The 22450-nt window shown below is 34.2% G+C and overlaps 1 long non-coding RNA gene across 1 annotated transcript in view; it reads right to left on the reverse strand.

Moving 5' to 3' along the window:
* Positions 1-11772: 11772 nt before the first annotated feature.
* LOC120351914 overlaps positions 11773-22450 on the reverse strand; it is a 154081-nt gene continuing 143403 nt past the window's right edge. Inside the window, exon 5 of the long non-coding RNA XR_005571628.1 lies at positions 11773-12414. This is a non-coding gene — a long non-coding RNA (uncharacterized LOC120351914). The remainder of the gene's footprint in view (positions 12415-22450) is intronic.

Raw genomic sequence — 22450 nt, forward strand, 5'->3', positions numbered from 1 at the left:
CTTGACAGCTTGCGGTCGAAATGCACCTGAATATTAAAGAGGCACCTGAATATGATTAAGAAGGCAGTGGCAGAATATTGAGACAGAAAGATGTGCGTTGTGTGTGTTTTTTACTAGTAGAATTTGGGAAGGAGGTAGAGCTTAATAAGATCATTGATGAAAGATGATAAAAAAAAGGGAAATTGAGTTAAGGGAAGGACGTGCATAAATTGTATTACACATGTTACAAGAGGAATAGAAGGAAGAACAAGTAAGAAGGGAAGCTATAAAACTTGAGAAGACAGTTAGACAATAAATAGAAGATAAAAGAGACGGCAGGTAAAATGAACGTAAAATATGAAGGAATAATTGGAGGAAAAGGGAGGACGAAGAATGAAGAAGAAGTAAGTATGGATAGGAGGTGAATGACGAAGATGAGTAGTGGGAAGGGGGTTGAAAAAGATGATGATAAAAGAGAAGAAGAAGGAGAAGAAGAAAAAAAAAGAAGAAGAAGAAGAAAAGAATGATAAGAGCTCGATTAAATGAAGAAAACTTGTACGAGAAAGTACGAGGAAGATGAGACGAAATAATTGTAGATGATGAAGAAAAAGAATAAGAAGAGTGAGTAATGAAAAAATGGAGAAGGAAAAAGTGAATAGCAAATGTGAGTGCAATTCTTATCCACATTACAGTAGTTGGGCTGAATGTATGATGCTATTAATTCCCAACATCTCACAATAGTTGTCAGAGATAATATTTTCAGGAACTGCATTCGCTTCTGAGTTATGGCCAGATTATTTTTCAGTAGCTGTTTCTGAAGTTCAATACGGCTGATAGTGCCGCGTTATATCAATGAGGCAGCAAACATTAGTCATGAGAGGAGTTCTCTGTCCAAGTTATAAGAAGATTATGATCTGTGATATTCTAATGAGAAAGATTAGATATAATGACAAGTGCATACGATGTCTTCAAGATAAGAAAATTGATGTGTGGTGACTCACTTGGAATTGCTAACAAACCAACTCCTAACATACATATAAACTTGCCAATAGGAAATACCATGAAACTTCTTTTTCAAAAAATTAATGATTAATCTGATAAAGAATGATTGGAATTCAGTAGGCTCAAGTAATTCTGTACATTGAATACATAGATATTTTAGTCATCAACCAATAAAGATTAACAATAAAGAACTTGTACTGAATCGTTTACAATTGGCTTTTGAAAAATATGTTGAAATTAATAATTTCAATTTCTAACACCACGATTGTGATGTGATTTCCATTTCAGTCCACGTTCATCAACATCATAATTAGAATAATGTGAATTTTCATACTCATGAATTATCAGCCTCATATCTCTTTTATAGAATTCATTGGCTAACAAAATAGAATAGAAGTTTAAAAATACTGAAAAGGTATAATATTGAGATAACAAATGAGTCCACATATGGAATAAGGCTGTGAAATCAATATTTTTAGGAATAGACACAAGACAATATCAGTCAAAGTTCTGCTCCTTAAAAATTTTCAAACGAAGAGTAATAGAGAATCACATGGAATAAAAATAATAGAAAATGGATCAATATTAGTTTCAATGATATGTAAGCACTGATTAGATTGAAATCAGAAACCGTAACCACCATAATCAATTTATTGTATCATCATAATTATATCCTACATTGCTTCACAAATCCATTACATTGTGATGCAGTATTCCAACACTAGAGTTCCCAAGATTCATTCACCTCAAACCAAGAGCAACAAGATCAACAAGCAACTCGCTAATAACTGGAGTAGTGGAGGCCCCCGTGTTATGTTATGACACTGACATTTAAAAACGGTTTCCAGATTCTTCGGTTGGCAATAGTATGTTAATTGAATCCTAGCTGAGAGCCATTCGTGTCTGGGCCAACAGTAATTATAGATATTTTCTCTTTTATCTATAATTATAACCTGACGAAAGAAGTTGCATCGGCTCGCTCATCGATGCTTCAAAATTGATAAATCAATAATGCCTGTTCAAAGATGAAAGTAGAAGGAGGTTGACTGAGCGTTTTCCTTCATCATTTATGAAGTAATAACCGTATAATAACTTTCCGTTATCAAGAAAATTCTGAAACTCAAAAAAGCGTATGTGACAACGTGGTATTTGATTTCCCTGTTGTTCCTACACATGGATTTTTTCCGATACTTTTGATGAATTCGAATCTTTAATTATCTTTTGTACTCACTCAATCTTTCACAATACTGTGAACGGTTTGAAGCAAAACAAATCAAACTCAATTTCCTTTTCTTTTATACATCAAACGCTGGAAAATCGCCCAAAAAACTTGGGAAACAAAGTTCATATATCATTTGTAGATTTCTATTTTAAATTTATTCCTCTATTGATAATCTTAGATTGATTAAAAATATTAGATTGTACAACATGATTATCTCAAAAACTGTTCAAATCTTGAATTTAAAGCTACAACGAGTTAACAGATTTAATAATGATTAATGGGAAGAATCATAGTATCTACTCTGACACTATGGAAAGCAAGGATTACACTGATCCTTTGGAGATAACCATTGCATTTTTATGAAAAACATATTCCTATCCAAGTTGCCCTTCTCTTATCAAATTATCTAGAATGAGAAAATGAATAGTTGGAGTCTCCTACAACATGGTAGGAATCAATTTGAATGAATTGATGATTGTTATCTGCTATCGGATAATAGATTCAGAAAGAGGGAAAATACAGCAGTGTCATTATTATAGACCTGTGACTTCCTCCGAATTACCATAAGCCGATTTCTTTGGATACGATGACAAAGCATTATTGAATATGAGATTTCACTTCAACAATTCAGTCCGAATGGCTGATATGTTGCATGAACCGATTATGAATATGGTAATTATCGAGGCAAAGGTGCTCAAGATATGATAATGATTATTATTAAAAAATAATCTCAGTCATCCAGTAGCCATGATGCAATAACCTAAATTATTCAATCCAAGACCGATTGAATTGAGATTTAGAGTTTTTATGCAACCAGTGATTTATTATTACATTTCAAATTAAACGCCTGATGAAGCTTACAGTGTTCAATATGCGCAAAAATTTACATAAGGATCTCATTTTTCAAATCGTCCAGGCTTGACTCCAATGCCAACAAGATCATGCCTTTCTTCATTAAACATAATTGTTTCTTGCAAACATTCCATTCGAGCTCGAGCAGTTCATGATTGGGAAACAAGATAAATATAACTTATAAGTCTAAAAAGACCATAAAATAATGAAGAGCAGTCTCATTACTGAACAGTTTCCGTAGAAAACTAAGGAGAAACTTAATATTTGAAATGTCTCATCACCGTTTAGATGGTGATCTTGAAAGAAGATACAAATAAGCTTTGTTAGAAAATTACACAGAAGACTCGTGTCAAGGGTGGATAGGTCTCGACAAATTTCAAAGGGTCTTCAACATCATCATCATCATCTTCTCAATCTCAGTCCCCTTCATCTCCTTCCTATTCTTGATCTCTAACGTTTTTCCCTTCTTTCTTGTCCTCCGCACTCGTTTTACACTGTCGCACTCTTTCTTTTCCTGCTCATCCTTGAAGATCTTCACACTTCATCTCTTCATCTCCAACCAAACAGCCCCTATTAGTTGATTCAGTTTGACGGTTTGTTCAGCACACTTCCAGTCGAAATTCACTGCGTACATCACCCTATAACTATCCAACACATCACAACCCTCTCTCTTGTTTCGTCCGCCATGTTGAAGCCTGTCTGAGGCAAAGGAAGTTCTTGTTTTCGTTGGCACCACTAATGACAAGAAATGAAGGGACCCCGAACCCAAAGACATGATACAAGTGACCTTTCATTCATTCATAAATAGAGGAGGGTTGTCAAATTTGTAATACAGTATACTGATGGATATATCAAGAAAATAACAGATCCATTGATTCGAGAACAGATTTCATACAATGGATCAATTTCCATTGAACAATTGAAGAAATTTGGATTCAGAACAACCAAATTTTCATGATCCGAAATAGATCAATGTGGATTTATCTAGTAAATTACAATTCATTTCTGGACTCATTAAAATGGAAAGTACTGTATATGAGAATATGTTATTGCTATGAAAAATTGAATTTACATAGATTCATAGAAAACCACAAAGTTTCCACCATCAAAGAGTCTATTTCAAATAGAGCATTCATGAACTTCATTTTCTTGGTTCTTACAAGCGAGCAAGCATACGTGGAAAGTTCTTCATTGACAAAAATAAACTAACCTATCCCCGCAATGTGAATGTAAATTTTGTCTTCATGGCAGAAATCTCTACATGGAAACTTCTCCCTGCTCCCTGAATAGCGTCAATATTATACAATACTGTATAATTGTAGGGTAGGTTATATTACCTTCGGCGAATGATTTAGTATTCCGACATCAACGGAAACGACAAATTATGATAAATTGTCCCTAAACATTCCAGGACATTTCCGACACTTTTACAACACGAGCACAATTATTAATGATTTACATACGCCATTCTTTGAGAAAAATGAAGCAAAGAATGAATCATTCCGATGACAATTGGAGAGAGAAGAGAGAAAAAGAGAATGTGAGTGTGTAAGAGAAGAAAGAAATAGCTGCGAAATATGAGTCATATTGCCATGAATTTTTAATTCACCACCAGTTGACTCTCTGTATTGTTCAGAAATGATATGCAGAAATAGAAGAGGTGTAAGCCCTGTTATTTTTCGTGGACAAAATGTCATCCTCATCCCAATTATCACAAACATACACACTCCAAGAATCTTCGAATAAAGCCAAGGTTGCTTCCTTCAAGAGACTTATCACTTTAGTAAAAAAGGTCACTTCCACTTCTCCAGTATATAACATTTGTGTACGAGTATGTCATTAGAGTATTGAATAATATGAATACTAGCTCCATAACTAGCTCCGTCTTCAACGCCAATGCACTCAAAATACTCGAAAGGAGAATTGTTAGGAAAATATATGAGCCTGTATATTACGATGAAGAAATCAAAATAAGATCCAATAAAGAAATTGACAGAATTTTACAAGGAGCCAATATTTTAGGTTTTCCAAATCAAGGAGAATCAGCTGGCTTGAAAATGCTTGCAGAATGAGAGTAACATAGTAACAATAGAATACAGAACGACCTGACGTCAATGTCAGTGAGAGGCTGGAGACAAAAAGCGATGGTGCGAGATGAATGGAGGCGAATAGTTGAGAAAGCCAAGGTCCACCCAGGTATGTAGCGCTTAGAGAAGAAGAAGAAGAAATACATAAATAAAGTGTAGATGCTTATTCAAGTCGATGCTACGTACTTTCGAAGAGATGGAATTTTCACTACTGTAATATATCCTTTGTTTACCGATTCATTGAAGTGTTTTGAAAAACATAGCCAGCCCATCCACAAGAAATTTGACTTGTTCAAAACTACTGACCATCCATTAGAGCACAACTAGGTCCAATGCTACCAGCACTAGCACGTAAATGATCAATGTCAACAGCATTCTTTCTTGAAAGAGATATCATCTCAATGCAAATTCAGCCAATCTATTCCCAATAATAATTTGAAAACTAAACCCTGGAATAGCCTACGATCAATTAATTAGACGCACAGTGATACTGCGAAAGAAATAATCGTGATTCTATGAAAAAAATAAGGAAAAGAATCCCGCAACAGAGAGAATAATAAATCAAAGTTAGCCGGTTATTAAAGTTGGATTGACTTGTCAGTTACCAGCTGCATTTTGACAGGATGCGAATTAATATTCATTTTTATCGATAGAACAGAAAGTTTTACGGTGCCCGCTGCTAACTAGTAATCAACGGCTGATTTAAACTTGAATATTAAGTTTCGAAAATATATTTTCGTTTCTTTAATTGAATTTTATAGGGTACAGATTTTATTTTGCATTCGTGGTCAGTAATTTCTCCAACACAAGAGTGCAGTAATGTTCCCAGGCGATAAATAAGTCAATCCACCTCTGGTCGCCGTGCTTAATATGCAGGCTGTGTAGTGTTGTATTGTATTGTGTGTGGGGAGGAATGTCCGCGCGCAGTCAGTGCCAAAAAAGCTTGCTGGTCTCCAACAAGAAACGAATATTGGGCATGAAATTCAATGGAAATCGATAGACCATGTTGGACAGGTATTCTGATATGTTCAACACGAACAACATGGGTGATGTTGTGTTCAACTTGTGAACTTGCTTTTTAACTAGGAAAAAATCTGTTTGTATGATGGAAATCAAACAATCAATCAATTCATTTGTTTCTCAAACGAACATAATACTACATAAAAAAGAAAAAATATAAAAATATGTATGATATGGAAATGATAATATAGTTCGAATATGCTGTACACATGGAATTTGTTCTAGAAAAACAAATTAACTTGAAATAAAAGCTTTAAATTATACATTATAATAGCGGCGAAATTACTATCATCATTATTGTAAAGACAGTTCACAAAAATCATTATCAGAATGGTTAGGTACAAAATAGATGTTGGAATAGAATTGATTGAAAATTGTTGATTGTAGCAAGGCGTCAATGTTGATCACACACTGTTTATGTTCATTGAAAAAAAATTGATAAAGATGTTTTATTGAAAACATGGTGTTTGGAGAAGGAAATGGGAAAAATCACAAATAATGCCAAGTTGAAGAGTTCATTTTAAATACTGTAACACAATAATTATTGATTATAAGAAGTAGGATTCTCCTCTCCTCTATCAAGAAGTAGGACATATTTTTTAGTGGTAGAATTATAGCGTTATGTATTGTATGGTATTGTTTGTAATGTAAGAAAGTTCATCTTCAATTTTAATTATACTCATAAATGTTGAACTATGTAACTCTGTCAAATCTATCAAGTACATTTGTAAATATGTGAACAAGGGAAGTGATGAGGCAGCATTTAGTTTAGAGAATGAGTTGGATGAGGTTTTCAAGTAATCCGGTCGTGTTATCTCTCCAGCTCTGAAGCTGCTGCTGCTATGAAGCCTTATCAATTACCTGTACTTAGAAGAGTAGTTGAGAGTGGCTTTGGAACTTCGTAGTAGATAATGTATTATTCGCTGCAGAAAAATGTAATGGAAAAACTGTACAAGTGGAACAGTGGTAAAGACCAGTTGTGGAACAGTTGAAGATAAGTTCACAAACTAATTTCTCCAGCATGCAGTAGTTTCTATTGACAGATAAATTCTAAAATAAATGCTCATGTTATCGTGAGAAGGAGTTTCGTTGTATATTGTACAGGCTGTGAACCCCGATATTAATTGGAGGTTGTAAAAAATATTATTATTCCAGTAATTAAAATTTTGGTGCTATACGCTTAGAGAACCATCTCTGATAACACATACACACACACACAATACATCGATAAGTTAGTGCGGATAAGAGACAAGAAAAAGCAGAGGGAGTGAACAGAAAAAAGAGACAGAGATAAAAATTCATTAGGCAATTTTAATCACGCTGTAATTCAGGTTTTATCGGTGTTTTAGTGTGTCCATTCCCATTGGGAATCGTTCAATTAGGCTAGGATCGATGGAAGGTGTTTGGCTATAAATTAGGGGATAAACAGATGCGTTCGTGGTCAAATTAACAGAGAATCACGATGGAGGAAACAGAGAGAATGGGGGAAAAGACAAAGAGAGTGAACAGGAATTGCCCAGGAAACGATGCAGAAGAAACATAAGAAGCAGTGGATGGCCTAAACCAGCCAAATAGAAAGAAATGAACAGAAGATATGGTTATTGATCCTGAGATAATGTCTCAGATAGCGTTAGGTTAGTGGGTAGTTATGGCAGATTGGAATATTCAATAAGAGTCCAGGTGTTTCTTCTCCTTTGCCCTTTCTCTTTCTTCTCTTCCTTCCTTATCACCTTCTTCTCCTTTCTACTACCACTCATTTATCGCAGCTAGCCAACTATTTTAGTCATTTCACCTCAGCTCTATCTCTCTCCCTCTCATGTATCTCTTTCTCTCTGATTCTGTTTCTGTGGTGGACATCACGAAAAGGCGAGATGTGATAAACTGATAACCTTTGTGTTCTCTGCTCTGTGGTGAGCGAGCGCCAGACTCAGACGCTACAAGCTTCAACCCGACTGCACAATTGTTCGCGAATCTTCTGAGTTTGCAAAAGGAATTTATTCATTCCAAGTAATATGGGTTAGCAGGATATAGAATCGGACTCCTAATTACGTAATCGCTAAAGATTACATAATAAATCGTTTCCGAGGGACATTATACAACATGTACAATGTATATTTCTTCTTAAGAAATAATTCTTCAATTATTAATAATAAATGAACGAGATGAAATTGAAATTGAATCCAAGAGATTAGCTTACATTATTCTCTTGATATTTCTCAAATCATTATTGATCATATTTGATGATCTGTTACAATGTCGAAATTCTTGAACCTCATTGTAGCAGAAAGATCATCGTATTCAGATCCAAAAACATCATCATTCGATTCTCGTCAGATTCTGACGACCAAAATGCTTGGAAAGAGATGGGTCGTTTTTCTTAAAATTTGGGAGTAATGTGAATGTGAATAAGAGATCCACATCCACAAATCCGATATAGCCATTCAACAGCTTGAATAACCCAGCCAGTAAGTTTGAAACAATGATCAATTTAAAGCAATATTCAATTTCAAGCAATATATTTCAGGGACCAGAAAGTTATGAATAAAGTTCTCTAAATCTCGTCTTTAGTTATTAAAGTTCATCTTTGCAAAACTACATTGGTAGTCCATAATATAATAAGGAAAGAATCATCTTATACACGTATGGGGTAGGAAATGCAGGAATGACGCATCATCAAGTCTGAACTTCTGGACTGATTAACTTAAAGCTTTGCATATAGATACACAATTTATCGGGGATGCCTATTTAAATTCTTCAAGATTTCGGCAGGTCAAGTTTTCAGTTTGTAAAGTTTTTAATTTATTATACCCTTGCGGTGCATGGGTTACATGCTAGTAAGAAATAAAAGCAGAATAAGTAATTTCGTACTCAATCATCATGAGTGCTCTTATTTGTAGTGATGGTATTCCAGATGACAACAGAACGATCTTCATTAGACGATGTGCTTGAATTTAGAGCATTATGACGAACGAGACAAGATACCCAGCTGAAGTTTTACAGAACAATGGCGATACCGTTAATAACATACGGCATGGCTTTAAACAGACAAACTGAATCTCGTATACAAGCAGCTGAAATGACATTTTTACGAGCGGTCAAAGGTTGTAGTAGACTGGATAAAATAAGGAATGACAACATAAGAGCTGAATTGAATGTAGAACCGCTATTGGATATTCTGAAGAAATATCGGGAAAATTGGTCTACACATTTATTCAGAATGCCATCCAATAGGCTCCCAATATTAGCATGGGAGTACAAACCCGAAGGAAAGCGAGGCATAGGAAGACCAAGGAAGAAATGGATGCCGGTACAGGCCAATAGAGCCTAATCCTTGTAAGAAGATGATGATGATGATGAATTCAATAACAATACATGACTCTGACAGGAATATTATTACAAAATTCACTATAAGGATATGTAAACAAAAAATGTCCATCAAATCAGCAAAAGACTAGACAAATATATGTTGGTTATATGAGGACTAGCGGTAGTTGACCAGCATAAATGGTCGCTGATTGCTTCCAGTCGAAGTGAAATCAATCCATAAGGAGAACTACCGTTAGAAGTGACCAGACAACATGAACAAGGAGAAGAAGAGCAAAAAAATAAGACGGAAGAGAAGATCAGTTCTGGTCAACAACAAGCAGTCTACAGAGAGATGACTCAGGACTGAGCTTTGTCGCCTTCTACTCGGACTTGATTCATCTATATATAGTCCGAACAACCAATACTTGTATTGGCGCTATCATTTCAACTTGAGCAAGTTCACTCAGTCAAATGACCGCAACCGAAACAAGTGGCAGACAAACCAATCTGGTTATGTTGCGGGTGAACAACACACAATATACTAACATATTCAATAATATTATGTAAATATGGAAGCATGAAGTATTAAATATATGAACCGATGAAATGAAATATTCTCATTCAATAGGATCAAGAGGATGAAAACCGTATATTTCTCGCAAGGAAAGTGATCTTTCAGGAGACACATTTGATCATTGCCATTTTACCAGTGGTCGTTGAGAGAAATTGAAGAAATACAGTAATAGAAAGATGAACGCTCATAAACGGTGATCCTGTGGAGTCCTTCATTATTACTTGTTTATTTGCACACGTGTAATGTAATGGAGAAACTAGAAGGTATGTGAATTCTTATGGGATATCATACTAAATATTAATTTTATACAATTGAATGAACACAGAATTAGTAGTAATTTCTTCAAAAAAATTATTCAGTTTTTACAAAACCTAGGGTTCTAGATTTGATTACAGTATTCAATTTTATGTGTTCAATAGAATGTTATTCTCATACAAATGAAAGGCTCATTAGACTTCATTGATATTACAGTAGATGTACAGTATACAAAAATACTGAGTATTCAATGTTTGAGAATGTCATATTATCCATTTTTCTTCCTATCGGGAACTAGTAGAGTAGGTACTTCAGCACGGTACATTGTTTTTTTTAACGGAAGAAAATCATTGGCATCAAAAATACATTCTTTGCTGTACTAAGATTTAAATTATTATTCAATTGATGTGAGATGAGATGAAATAGGAGTGACATTAATTTCTATTGATCATTGATGATTGATCGTAAACTCAGAATCAGGTCAAGTAATATCTTGCGATAAATTTATTACAATCAATTTATCATTAAAAGTTCTTAAAAAATTGAGAACTTTGTGATCATGTAATGAAATTACAGAACTACAGATCTCTAGGCTCATGCAACGTGTTGAGAACATCGCCTATCAAATTATTTCGTTTAAGAAACGGGCTATACATGAGAGTTATATTCAAATTACATATCCAAGCAACAAACGCACAAAACTCAGAACTCTTCACCAAGTAAACTGACACCATCCGGTTATCAGGATTCTACACCCTCAATCTCGAAAAATTAACCACAAAAAATGTGCACTTTCAAAGAACGGAATTCACGGAAGTTGTGTTCATCCTGCAATCTTAATCGTCGAGAATATATCAACGTCTCGTCTGACATCAAACAAAAGACTCAAGACACAAGAAAAAATTAACTGGACTTTAACACGACATTTTCTGCCATTAATGCAGCACGTTAATTGATTAGATTGCCTATCTCCGTTGGATGTACCGTGCCAGTAACGGCTAAATTAATCAAACTGTCCCAGGTATGAAAATAAAAGACACACAAAATTTATTCAAATCCAACCAGTTACAACAACGTCACTGTGACAACCATTCTTTTCTGATAGCGAATTAATATGAATCGCGCATGTCTGGTGATCATTTATAACAGTTGTGGTCAACAACTTATTATGTTGATAAGTCATGTAGAATTATTGCAATTGTTTACTTGCACCTGAATGTTTACGACTGTGGTCGAAAGTAACTAGGAAACCATTAGTGGACTGGCGATTCTCACATGTCCAGCTAACAAACCTGATTAACCAGAGTATCACTATCAGGTGGAACCAAAGCCGATAACGCATAACTATTTTTCAAGTCTCTCCTCCCTCACACAACACACACACACACACACACACACACACACACACACACACACACACACACACACACACACACACACACACACACACACACACACACACACACACACACACACACACACACACACACACTACATACCGGTTTGGCAAATCAAAAGTTGGCTTACACATCAAGAGTTGAGCACTCTACAAAATGATGCGTCTAGGATAATCACCGCTACCAGGCGTTGGAAAACTCATTTTGTTATCATATATGGAACTATGTGCAACACTTATGCTACTGATCATGTAACACAAGCACTGATTCGAACTGATCTGATCAGCAGGCTATTTTCAATTCTTCTGTCAAATCTTAATTCAGGCCCAATATACTGATAACCCTTGAGCTCCTCAAGTACTGAACCGTACCATATAATAAACCATCCAGTATAGAAGTTTTCTCTGACCGTTTTCTCCAAGTACCGAGGGAAGACTGTGAACAAAGTTGGATTTTTTTACGATTTCCATTTCACTTGATCAAAATTCAATAAAGCTTGAACTGAAGTAGCTCAATCACTTGAATTTTTCTTAAACGACTTAAATAGTTAAATCATCAAAGAGGGAGGATCATTCTACTGGAATAAACTCATAAACTTATAGTTACTTTGCATTGAGTTTGTAATTGATTGAAAATACATGCAAATACTTTGAATAGAAGATTAATTCATCCACAGTTTTTACACAGCATCAAATGGAGTGTCACCATTGAACCGTATACCTGAAACATAAAATTTATGAGTCAATGGATTGGAATTGAAGCGTCAATATGAAATTCAATTTATCGTGAACTGACTTACTTTCTCAGCTCAATTCATGATTAAGTTTCTTCGGGGACTATAATAGCATAAAGCGACTATAAAGTGCTATAAAACCTGACTGATATAATGGGAATAGCATAGCACAAAATATGGTGAGAATTTTGAAAATTCGTGTAGTGCGCTCATCTATATAATAAGAGAGAGTAGGGTTGTGTGTGTTCGTTTGTTCGCATCAAAACATGTCAACTTGTTTTGATTGCATACCGGAAAAACGGAAAAGATTTAGATCTCCAAATTTTGCACATAGATTCTAAAAATATCCATCTCGTGCACCTGGAAGACTACATTTCAATTTTCCTTCTAGATTTTTCTTAATTTATGTTCAAATTTCATCATGGGACATGACATTTTTTATACAGCAAGCAAAGCTTACATTGTTGTAAAATATGTTTGTTTATAAGTGAGCAACTTATAGCTTTAGTACAAAACATCAATTTGAATGCATCGGTGGTCCAGCGGTAGAGTGTTCGGCTTCGGCCGAACTATTTTTTGTTCTTAATTTTTTCCCTCGAAACGTATAATACATTATAAATACTGACTAAGAAGCTGATTTCATTACGTTTGAACTTGAATTTCATTAAATAATATATTACAGAGTGGGTGAAAAGTCCGAGAACGACTTAATATCTCATACACAAAGGTAATTTGATGGTGGGTGTGATTGGGGTTCCCACTAAAATTGAAAATACTACTTTACTATGACTTCAAAAATCTGGTCCGCCATCTTGGATCCGCCATTTTGAATCCAACTTTGTTTTTTTAAGTAGGAAGGTGTTCATCCGATACATGGTTTCAATACGGAATTTCAAGGCAATTTTACGGAATCTCGAACCCATTGGAAGATTTTTTTTAAATTTCGTATTGAAATCATGTATTGCATGATTTCGAAGTCATAGTAAAGTAGTATTTTCAATTTTAGTAGGAACCCCAATCACACCCACCGTCAAATTACCTTTGAGTATGAGATATTAAGCTGTTATCAAACTTTTCACCCACTCTGGATGTAAAATTTTTCAACCAGTGTAAGATGAATGGACATGGGTTTCATGCTGTATTATTGTAATTCATAAGAGAAGCATTATCACAATAAAATTAGTACCGTAATAATTTATATTCTTCAGTTATAATGTACTCTTAGACACAAATTAGGAGTGAAACGAATTTGTAGGTATTTTGTTTGGAATTGGGAAGCAAAAAAAGGCTGCCTGATTCAAATTGAGGATGATCTAATCGATTCTAAAATTGATGTATTGAAAAAATCAATATGATTTGATTTTTTCAGGTATTATGTCTTCTTCAGTTATCTATCTATATAATAAGAGAGAGTAGGGTTGTGTTTATTCGTTTGTTCGCATCAAAACATGTCAACTTGTGGATTGCATACCGGAAAATCGGGAATTACTTGGATCTCCAAATTTTGCACATAGATTCTAAAAATATCAATTTCATGCACCTTGAAGCCCAAATATCAATTTTCTTTCTAGATTTTTCAGAATTAATGTTCAAATTTAATTCATTTCATTCATAGAAAAGAAGTTTCATAGTCACCGTACAGCATTGTTGTGAAGTGTGTTTGTATTAAGGAAGCTCATAGAGAAATTGATACGCTGGTAGCAATGTGTAGCAATATGTGCTTCCATACAGGAAGCTCATGTTTCAATACAGGAGTATTGATACAAAAATGCTGGCAGCCTATGCAACAATGATACTAATATATTTAAGATGTTAGAGCCTTACCCCCTGTTGCACGTACGTCGGTTAACGTTTAATCACGATAAAATGCTATATTTTAATCGAGATTAGCGCTAACTGATGCCTTTTGGTTGCACAAAACACAAATTTCAAGCGATAACGCCGATTTATCTAATCGGCATAATTTTTTTTTTAATTCTGATTAGTTGGCACCATTTTAACTGCAATTAGCTGAAATGAAGGAAATTTGAAGAAATGCAAAAAAATAACGCCGGCTAAACTGATCGATGTAAAAAAAATTCAACAGCCCATTCATGGAGAATTAAATCCAACTAACACCGATTAGGTACCTACTAATAGCTGTCTTCCAATTAATTTTTGGTAAAAAACCTACAGAATTCAAAGTATGAGCTAAATATATGAATGAATTTAATAAAATAGAGAAGTGTATTTAGCTGATATCAGCATTTAAAATTACATTCTGATTTTTGAGTTTAGTTTTCAATCTGGTTCGTTTACAGTTAGCACCACGGTATATAGAAGAAGACGGTAAGTGTCACGCGCATGTTTGTGCTGCTGACGTCATTTTATATACAATCATCTGGTTTTAAAAAATAAGTTTTATAAATTGTTACCGTTTTCATCTAAATACCGTGGTTAGCACGACACTGGCGACAGACAGAACATTTTTATGGCGCATGTGTAATGAATAGTCACCACTTCAATAACATAACCTCACTTTTTTGCTATTTGTTAATAATAATAATTCTAATAACATCATTGTCAGATAAATTACAGTGTTGCCGGATTGTGAAACCGTTAAAATCTTGGTTAGTTAACCGGAAAACTTAATCGGAATTAAAAACTAAACGATCTTTGTGGAACAGGAATGAATCCGTAAAACTAACTCTGATTTGTTAATCGGCGTTAATGTCCATATTTAACAGACGTACGTGCAACTGGCCCATAGTTTTGAAACTTCGTTTTCTTGATGCAATGTTTAGGCCTATAGTGCGGTCCACGTTATAATGACTTTGATTCTGCTATCCTTGTCTATCATTCGACAAAGCCGGTGGTTCTATCCTTTTCTAGGTCCACAACGATGCCAATTATGATTTTGACAGTGTAGAAATATAATTAATCAATGCAGAGAATCGGCATCGCTATTCTTCTATCTTTATCCACTGCCATTATAACGTGGACCTCACTATATACGTGGCATGCATTATTAATTTTTCAGCTAGAACAGCTTTTTGAGACAAAGTGCTAAATAAAAATCTACAGTTTCATCAATGCTGTATCAGCAATATGAAAACGAATGCAGTTAATATGTCTTTGAATAAAGATATTTTTACATAAAGAAATTATTCTGTTCCATTTTTATTTAATTAAAATTTCAAAATTTTTCGAGCCCTGATAGAATGACTGTCTCACTGTAGAGTCAGTCGAAAATTTTAATATTGGAATGAGAGGTATTTTGGCAAACTGGGCAAAAAAATAAGGTCATATGCACCTTTTCCTTATATCTTCAAATGAAAAATGAGTTTGTGGGTTGCCAAAACTCCCTGTGAAAAGGAAACTATTCATCTTATTCTATCTTTTAGTAAAATAAAAATGATCATCCATCCATCTATTATCTTCTATACTATAATAAAGGAAAGAACTGGATTATACACGTATACAGGTGTAAAGTATAGGAGAATTATGTTTGATGCATCATCACGTCTGAACTACTGGACTGATTAACTTGAAATTTTGCATATAGATTCTTGCTTAACCGAGGATGGTTTTAAACCTATTTTAAATTCTTCAATACTTGATTACATAAAGTCTTCAGTTCGTCAAGTTTTCAATTATTTGTCATGCTTTCAGTTGTTGTAAGGAAGCAGCAGAACATTTCTCTTTAAAGGACAATTAGAAGATAGGTATGATAGGTAGGGATCCGTTTTGAATGATAAAAACAGGTTTTCCGTCGAACCGAAATTTTTTCCGCCATTTTGAATCCAATTTCTTTTTTTAATTGAAAGGTGGTCATATGATACATGATTCCGATACAGGATTTCCAGAGAAAAGGAATGCTGAAAACTGCACATCGATATCTCAAACCTTTCAAAATTTATTCTCGTTAATTTACTTTATTTTAGTATAGAAGATGATAGATAGAGGGATGATATATCCATCTATCTATCATCTTCTATACTATAATAAAGGAAAGAACTGGCTTTAACACTTGAACACGTGTAGAGGATAGGAAATTTTTTGACAAATCATCACGTCTGAACTACTGGATTGATTTACTTGAAATGCTGCTTATAAATTCTCAATCAATCGAGGATTCTTATAGGTCTATTTTCAATTCTTCTGGATTTCATTATGTCAAGTTTTAAAATAGACCCTTGCAAAGCACGGGTTACCTGCTAGTACTACAATAAAGGAAAGAACTGGCTTATACACGTACGGAATAGGAAAATTATGTTTGACGCATCATCACGTCTGAACTACTCAACTGACTAACTTGAAATTTTGCATATAGATTCTTCTTAATTAACCGAGGATAGTTAGAGGCCTATTTTCAATTCTTCAAAATTTCATTACGTCAAGTTTTCAATTTCTCATGCTTCCAGTTGTATAGAAACAGCTGATCATTTCTTTTAAAAGGGCGATTAGATGATAGGTATGATTGGGGATCCTATTCGAATAAAAATAACTGATTTTCTGTCGCATCAAAATTCTGGTCCACCATCTTGGAACCGCCATTTTAAATTCAACTTCATTTTTTTAAATTGGGAGGTAAATCATATGATACATGATTTCGATACAGACTTCAAGAGGAAATGAATGGTGAAAACCGCACATCTCGATTTCTCAAACCGCTCAAAAGTTATTTTCATTCAAAGATACTGATAAATCATCCATCTATACTATAATAATGGAAAGAACTGGCTTATACACGTAGCGGGATAAGAAAATTATGTTTGACGCCTTTTTATATTGCTTAAATTTTCAAATTACAAGTTAATCATCACGTCTTAACTAATGGACTGATTGGCTTGAAATTTTGCATACTGTGAAGATTCTTTATCGTGGATGGTTATAGGCCTACTTTCAATTTTCCAATATTTTATCACGTAAAGTTTTCAGTGTGTAAAGTTTTAAAATAGACCCTTGCGAAGCACGGGTTACTTGCTAGTATATAATAATGCTAAACTAACATCTCTTTCCCACATTTCAAATTTTCTTCAAATAATCTTCAATAATACTGTTCATGGTCCTACGTCCTATCTTATTCAAAGAACGATATTATGGAAATATGATGCTTTCAAGAGCAAATAATATGTTCCAAGCTACAATTTTATTGTTTCCTCTCAAGATCCTCCAAGTGAATCTATCAAGCAATCGACGTAGGCCGCTATTTATTACAGTCATTGGTGAAAAGAGACAGAAAATGATTGAGTAGTATGATAGTCGTAAACAAAGCATATTCATTAGCAAGATGAATTTATCTTGGCTTTCGAGCGATACCTGTAATTACAAGTAACTTATAAGGATAGCAGAGAAAATAACTGCAACCTTTACACGATGAATCTAATGTCAAGGCTCAAATAATATGAAATTTATTAGATCTAGTAGGCGTGCATCTATCACTTATCGAGCTGTAAAAGACAATTAAAACGCATGCATACCGCACATGTGTAAATTATTCAATCAGTGTGCATTTGTAGGCAGATCTTAAACACGAATAGAATTGCAATGAATTTAGAATTTTATTGATGAATAATACAGTCACAATCCTTGAATTGTGGAGCAATTGTATCAAAAGAGAAATGAGGTGTTTTCTTTCCTATTCTGATCTTTGGTGGATAATGAATTCCTTTCGTGGAACTCCCCAGGAATAATTAATTTTCTTCAATTCTCGAAAAATTCGTCTATGTAATAAAATAGGGAATTTATACGTATTTTTCATTCAAAACTTTCAGTTAAATACCACACAGTGCATCTAAACAGACAAGGACTAGATAGTTGCCCTACGCCTAGAACCTATTATTCACTTGAAGCATTATCGAATCCACAATGCAAAAGACACTATTGAAGATATCATATATGGTGCGTAAACTTTCCCATAGCTGAGAAAAATTTTCCAATTATAATTGTGATTGATTGTGTAGAATTGTTGAGAACATTAATTAATTTTCTTTGTTAAAAATCATTATCAAAATTATCCACATTACTATTGTGGAGATGAGTCATTGTTGAGCAGGTAACTTATTATCCAACGGCAGTTTTATCTAATTTCCGCAAATGACGTTGAATTCTTTGGGCTTCAGCTCATAACTGTTCACGATTCCATGATTAGACTGATCAAGATTGATGAAGCTGTGTGATTTACCCGTCAGGTTTGTTATCAGGTTGTAATGAGAGCTCAACGGCATGCGCTGAGGTATGAGTCACGCATACTTGCAGTACTGCACATGATTGGACTAATAATCACTAATTACGCGACAACGGAAGCCAATTACACATCACAGCCGAAATTATATAACTTCACAAAAATAGACCACTCTGGAAGTAATCAGTGACTACATTTCCTTATGCAAAAGAAAATTAGTGATGTCATTGAATGCAAGTTCACTTGAGAGATTTGTCATCCTGAATTAGAAAAGCTCTACCGTAGCTGTTATTGGCTATGAATCGACTCCAAACAGAATAATGAAATGATTGTCTTGTGATCATGGAGATTGCTTTCGGGCTAATCCACAGCATAAAAAACGTTTTCATAAAGTAATTATTCCAGATATTTACTTATTCATTCATTTCAATTACAATACATACATTCCAATTTCATATTATACAATTACTGTAATTAGAATGATTGTGGGAGTAGCAATAGGCACAGCCGCCAAACTGTTACTCCTCCGAATTCTCATAGATTGGTCTAAAAGTAGATTATAAATTATTCCTGTCAAATTGTCAGTACAGAATCAATCACAAACAAGATATATTGAATAAAGATGAAATAAAAACAAAATTGAATAGACATATCACACTTAGTAATGTGTATGTTTGTACTCTCAAAGATTATTTTTATAGAAACCTTTCAAAGGATTGTGGCACTGGCAGCACTCCTTCACCCAAGCACAAAGGAAAGAAGCACTACTGATATGCTTATTCCGTGACCCAAGTAATTATTCATTAATTTTTCAAAATATGAAACATAGAATTGAACACATTTGAACAGCATTCTTATAATGAAAGCTTGCAATTCCTCTTGAAACTGTGAATTTCTGTTTTAAAATCTAAATATTCTATTATGACTGCAATTATTGGAAGCAGATGTTCACTCACTCGCCTACTATGAGATGTTGTAAGACATCATTGGACCTTGATTCTGTTTGCAGGCATAAATCAAAAGTGCGATCATCATTTGTGAGACATTTATGGAAAGAAGACTGCGTCCAGGTCCAGCACAGGTACCTGTAAGGCATTGCGATGATCTCATGTCCGCCCTGATTACTATTCGCGCAGCTAATAAGGTACTTTGTCGTTAACATTGTAGAGATCCGTAGTCATGAACTGAAATGTAGTTGGCGTTGATCGAACCAGCTGATAGCATTCAATGGTGTATGACCTTATGCAAACTAAAGCCATAATGCTTATGATATATTATGATGCATTTCTCAACAATTATGACATAACAATAATGCCATCAGATATTTTCAAGTTTGGTCAGACATTTCAAACAATAGATTTTTATGCTAAACTATCCTACGTAAGCTGGAGATTCTGAACCTGGAAATTCTTGAGAAATTCTAGAATTCAAACATGTGAAATCAATTTTAAAGGAATTAACTATGCTTTTTTCCAGTCTTTTTACTAACAATGTTAAAGGTATTAATTGAGAACAACATTACGATCAATCATTAAAAATACTTGACATGACGTTTATTAGGAATGTAAAAATGAGATACAAAAGCTGAAGTCTGGAATTAATGTTTTCATGTTTTGTTGGTACTTATTTAGAGACCATCTTAATTCATAATCATAAAAACCTTGAGGAATATTATAAATATGGTATGTCTTGAATATGCTTCCTTGAATTTGTAATTTCGGAAAATATTAATTTGTGAAAGACTGAACTTTTGCAAGTGGTAATCTAACAATGATAAAAGTGATAGGATAACATACTATTGTAGTATTGTTTAATCTTGACGAAGAATATTATTACAGTTATTATGAACACGTTTTCCATTATGCTCTGTAGTGAATTAATAACTCCCTTTTGAAATGCTGCCTGAACTCAATAGCTTTCGAATGAAACAATATTGTGACTGATATTATAAGCGGGTGAATTATTAGAGATATCAACTACTATACTGTAACAACATGCTCAATGTGAAAAATATTTGAAAATTTGGAAGAGTGAACTGGTTGGTATAGAAATAGGGAGTAGAAACCGATAGACAAGATTAATCACTGCAATTTTTTTAAAATAGGATGTTGAAATTCATAATAGAAAAGTGAACAAGGCCTCATCAATAACGGTTGAAAGACCGCTCGTCCGCATATCTACCAGGGATGTTATAAAATTGATTATACCTTGTTGAGTTATGACTTGTACGTTAGAAATCCATCGAAAATACTTCGAATACGGTCAAATATTCCTGTGATAATTAAAAGTCGGCAGTTTCTAATCTAATAACTAACCAAAAACTATAAACTATCCACAAGCGAAATTTTCGTGTTGATAAATTACTGGCACAAATTAATACTGTCCAAAGTTTTGAATGAGGCTGTAGAGAAACCGCTATACACTTAGATGGCCTAGAATGTTTATGAATATATCAGCCTATATATGCATAGTGAGGCTATAAAATTTTATGCGTCCAGTTGCCCTTCAATCATTGAAGAGGAAGACACATAGAGATGCCACAAGTCGTCCGGAATCTTAAGACATCCCATAATCGCTGCCAACTTGATTTCTTATTTCTAGTTCAGTGGATGACCCGAAATAATGGTCTAACCGTTCACAATAAGTCATTTGAATAATTGGTTGGAATTAAGATGAGAGTGCACACTGTTACCCTGTCAACAATTTTACCACCAACATCGACAATTTTGATAGAAAAGTTTATCTTATAAATCTGCCACTAACACAGTATTGGTCCCTTGTTATTTTCCTTCATCATAATATTAGTTTGATCTTCTTCTCTATATAAACCCTCACACTCTACTATAATTCGATCTTCCATATCGGCCATTTTTTCAATATCACTTCATTTTATTTCCGCATCTTGTTCTGAACGTTAGGTCCTTACCGAACCTTTTTGACACTCCGATTCTCACCCTCATTCTCCTGATCCCATGCTTTATCTTATTATTATTATTATTATATTATTATTATTATTATTATATAGTCAGTATTATATAGTATACCTAATTTGTCAATATTTCCGTTGATACATTTTCCAACATTGATACAGATTGGATTAAATTAGCACTTAGCACGTCAAATGAATAAATAAATTGTAATTCCATGTTAAAATGGGTGGCTCGAATAACTTACGGTGGCCACTAACGTCATAAAGTGCGTGTGCACACATGCTCGTCATGCATTTTATGTCATCATTTGAAAGGCTTTGAACAATTTTTTTGCGATTGGGTTTTTGTATCTTCAATTCTCTGTTGTTTATTTTTTTCTTCGCTGCTCCATTTTTGGTCGAATCATTTTGCATCATTATAATTTGTCATTTTTCAGTGGTTTATTAATTGTTATTAGGTGTTCACTCCATGTTGGAAGTTGCTGTCATACTAGCTGCCCTTCGCTGAAGTACACACATGTCCAACACACTTGTCCTGTCCGTAGTGGCCAGCCTTAGTACGAGGGCTTAGAGCCGTATTAATGGATGATACTGGAGATAAAACTGATCAGAGCTTGACTAATGTAACCTAAGAATTTCATTCTGTATACAGAGTGTCTCAGAACTCTCGAACAATATTCTAGGGCATTGTTCCTGGGTAAAAAACATATCTCAACATAATTTTCAAACTGTCCGAAAGTACTTAGCTACTCAAACAGCCACCATTTTGTTTTATGAAATTAAAAAACTGTCATAATATTTTTTAGCCCTGTCAAGATATTATCATAAATGTTTGTGCAAAGTTTCACTTCCGTATGTCCAGTCATTAATTAGAAAAAATAATAGTAGGTGAAAAAAAACAAAATGGCGGCTGTGTGCGTAACTGTGG

Source organism: Nilaparvata lugens, chromosome 6 (assembly GCF_014356525.2).
Source record: "Nilaparvata lugens isolate BPH chromosome 6, ASM1435652v1, whole genome shotgun sequence".
Taxonomy (NCBI): domain Eukaryota; kingdom Metazoa; phylum Arthropoda; class Insecta; order Hemiptera; family Delphacidae; genus Nilaparvata; species Nilaparvata lugens.